At 33.5% G+C, this 4,263-nt stretch overlaps 1 long non-coding RNA gene across 1 annotated transcript; it reads right to left on the reverse strand.

Moving 5' to 3' along the window:
- Positions 1 to 969: 969 nt before the first annotated feature.
- LOC110939323 lies at positions 970 to 2,096 on the reverse strand. Its single transcript, XR_004893425.1, has 2 exons — positions 1,885 to 2,096; positions 970 to 1,386 (listed from the first exon to the last, which is right to left on the reverse strand). It is a non-coding gene; the product is annotated as an uncharacterized LOC110939323 (long non-coding RNA).
- Between the last annotated feature and the right edge of the window lie 2,167 nt (positions 2,097 to 4,263).

Consider the following 4,263-nt stretch of genomic DNA (forward strand, 5'->3'; position numbering starts at 1 on the left):
CTATTACATTGTCACATGAATTTATTGTAAGTGTGGCTATTGTCTAACTTTTGGTCACATATATATGTTTTTCCTATGACATTTGTTATCTGTTCGTCACACAATAAAAACAAAGTAATGATGGTGTGGCTATTATCTAACATTTTGTCACACATATATGTTTTTCCCATGACATTTGATATCATTCCATCACACAAACAAAAAACAAAGTGATGAAAGTGTGGCTAATGGTTATGTATAGCCACATTAAATTTTGTAATTATAACCATGGCTATTGTCTAACCTTTGGTCACAGATAACTTTCTTTCCCATGATGTTTGCTATCATTCTGTCACACAACAAAAAACAAAGTAACTATGGCGTGACTAGTGGTTATTTATAGCCACACCAAATATTGTAATTTTAAGTGTGGCTATTGACTAATATTTGGTCACACATAATCTTCTTTTCCCATGACATTTGGTATCATTCCGTCACACAAACAAGAAACAAAGTGACTAAGGTGTGGCTAGTGGTTATTTATAGCCATGACATTTTGTAATTTTAAGTGTGGCTATTGTCTAACCTTTTGTCACACATAATTTTCTTTTCTCATGACATTTGGTATCATTCCGTCACACAATAAAAAGAAAAGTAATTATGGTGTGGGTAATGGTTATTTATAGTCACACAAAATATTATAATTTTAAGTGTGACTATTGTCTAATCTTTGATCACACAAAACTTTTTTTCCATGACATTTGGTATTATTCCGTCACACAAATAAGAAACAAAGTGACTATGGTGTGGCTAATGTTTATTTATAGCCACATGAAATTTTGTAATTCTATGTGTGGTTGTTGTCCAAACTTTGGTCACACTCTTTCTATGTGGTTTTATGTGACTATTTTCATGTAAAATTAAAATGAGAAAACTAAAAACCAAATGCTATTGAGAATAATAACCTAAAATCCAAACATAAGTTTATAATTTAAATAGTAATACTAATTATAAACATTAACTTCTAATCAAAACCTATCTACAAAAGTTACAAAGGAAAACGAATTTACACATAAACTAATAACTATTTCAAGACTGTTTTCTTCAAGTCCACATACTCACTGTTTTAAACTTAAAAGTGCTGCAAATTTGCATCCATGGGTTGGTGGCCACATTACTGCTGTTGTGATGAGGAGAAAATTTGTAACTGGTGGCCGGTTCTGATGTGGTATGATTCTTCAAGTGTTTTATTCATGCTACTTGTAAACCCCATGTTATGGTAATTTCCACATCAAACAGATGTTCATCCTAGCACTTGTCAACATATATACGCTTCACCCGTCCATAGTCGGAACACTTGTCTTCCACATTATCTTAATTAATATTCAAATCAAATTTTGGATCAGCCTGCAGGATAAACAAATGTTTGTCAATTCAAACCTAAAATCAAAAGTACCCATAATAAACTAGTTGGGCCAATGGTGGCAAGTATCATGAAAATCAAAGAACTCGATAAAAATGAAGTAAAGTAGATAAAGAATCAAAGATAAACGACCAATGGCAAATAAACGGTATAAACTCTCATAAGTCATATCCTAAGCATCTGCAGTAGCTACTTCATGTATTGCATGAATTAGGTATAAACGACCAATGGCAAATTAATCCAAAATGCAGCTCCAACAAATACCAAAACAGAAACAGCAGATTCACACGCTTAGATTCACACGCTTTTCCTGATGTAGCAGAAGAGAACACGCGAATGCAGACTTGCATCCACCCATGATAATCTTACAATGCTAAAAGCAACAACAGCGAGCCATCAATTGCAAACAAACACATAATAAATTGACAAGCAAGATCATAATAAAGCACCAACTTTGTTAGCAGTAGGAAAGGCTGGGTTACCTTGAACCAAGGCAACAATTTACAGCCACGAATTAAACTACAGTGTCTTCAAAAACTCGGCTCCTCTTCTGGCCTAGAAGAAAGAAGCTCTAGCAAAGCGTAGATAATTAGAGACAGGATCACTTCGAATGTCTCTAAGCTATAACAATATTTCAAGCAAGTAGATTTTTAATCAAATTTGAAGGTACTGGATTTGGTTTTAAAACTAATTACTAACAATGGCAACTAAGAGCTTTATTGTTTGGATTTAACTAGGGGTGCAAACAAGCTGAGCCGAGCCCGATCTCGTTTAACCCAATATGGTCCATTAATACATGTATGATCCACCATTGTGTATTGTGATCCATTAAGACCCAAAATGGTCCATTAAGGCATGTAAGATATACTGTTAGCCATTTTGATCCATTAAGCTCAATATGGTCCATTAAGACATGTAGTGTCTACTATTGTCCATCATACCTGAGGCCCAATAAGGTCCATTAAGACATGTATGATCTACTGTTGTCCATCGTACCTGTGGCCAAATATGATCCATTAAGGGATGCACGGTCTACTACTATGATGGCCCATTAAGACATATATGATCCAATATTGTCCATCGTGCTCCATTAAGGCCCAATATAGTTTATTAAGACATGTATGATCCATTATGGGCCATTGTGATCGCCTAAGGCCCAATATTGTCCATTAAGACATGTTTGATGTACTATTATCCATTATGAACCATTAAGGTCCACGTTAACACACATTTGATACACCTTTGGCCATTGTGATCCATTAAGGCTCTATATGGTCTATTAAGACATGTTTGATCTACCATTTTTCATTGTGTTCCATTAAGGCCCAATATGTCTATTAAGACATGTTTGATCTACTGTTGTCGATTGTGATCTATTAAGGCTCACTATTGGCTTTTGTGACCCATTAAGGCCCAATGTGGTCTATTAATACATATATGATTAGGGATGAGCTTGGTGCCGATACCGGTACCGGTACCGAAAATACTAGTACCTAAAATCATCAAATATGGGTACTAGTACCGGTGCCGAAAATGTTTGGTATGGTACTGTACAGTACCTGTACGATACCGGTATATGAAAGTAAATTCGGAAAAAATACAGGTACCGTACCAAACCACGAGTACCAAAAACACCACAAAATGGGTACCAAAAACAATTCGGTACGGAAAATTAGATACTGGTACTAATATGCATACAATAAAAATGTATATAAACGTAAGTAATATAAATACATTAAGATATTACTTAGAGGAAAACAAATATGGTTTAATATATATAATATTTAATAATAGTTTGAATTTTAAATATGTAGTAAGATTTTTTTGATTATTAATATTAAATAATATAATTTTTAAATGAGAATTTTATTTGAGAGGGAAGTTTTGGATGGAATATTTTGGGGGGAAGTTTAGGTTTTTGGATGTAATATTTTGGAGGGAAGTTTAAGTTTTTGGATGAAATATTTTAGTGGGGGAGTTTTAAGATGAAATTTTTTTTTGGAGGGGGGGGGGAGTTTTTAATTTTTAGGATGAAATATTTGGCAGGGATTTTTAAAGATATAGTAAGTTAAATATTTGGTCACACATTTTTTCCGTGACATTTTATAACATTTCGTCACACAAAATAACAAAGTGACGATGATGTGACGAATGTTTATGTAACACCACATGAAATTTAGTAATTTTAAGTGTGGCTATTGTCTATACTTTGGTCACAAAAAATAATATATGTGGCCATATGCGTTAGATTTCAGCCACATTATTTTAAGCGTATAACGTGGTCATAAATCGCATTTGGCCACACTTTTCTAGTGTGGTTGTTTTTACTTAACGTGTGGTTAAAGGTTTCGAATATATCTATTTTTAGTCAAATGAAACAAATATTGTGGTTGTAGCTCACATTTAGCCACACTTTTTTTAGTGTGGCTAATAACTGTCACAGTTTTTTCTTAAAAATGTGACTAAAGGTTTTATATAAATATGTTATTGGTCACATGAAAACAAACACTGTGATCGTAGATAACATTTAGCCACACGTTGCTACTATGGCTAATATATGTCACATTTTTTTTTCTTAAAGTGTGGCTAAAGGTGTCAAATACATGAGTTTTTTGTCACACGAAACAAAAATATGTGGCTATAGAAAACATTCAGTCACAGATTTCGAGTTGTGGCTAATAAATGTCACATTATTTTCTAAAAGTGTGGCTAATGATAATGAACTGGTATAAATGGTCACATTAATAATAAAATGTGTGGCTAAAGGTGTTTTAAAATGTTATGAATGACCTTTAGCCACACATTTTTTCAAATGTGTGGCAGGGCAGTTTTGCCAAAAGTGTGGCCGTAGACCCTTTTTC

Source organism: Helianthus annuus, chromosome 5, assembly GCF_002127325.2.
Source record: "Helianthus annuus cultivar XRQ/B chromosome 5, HanXRQr2.0-SUNRISE, whole genome shotgun sequence".
In the NCBI taxonomy this organism is placed as follows: domain Eukaryota; kingdom Viridiplantae; phylum Streptophyta; class Magnoliopsida; order Asterales; family Asteraceae; genus Helianthus; species Helianthus annuus.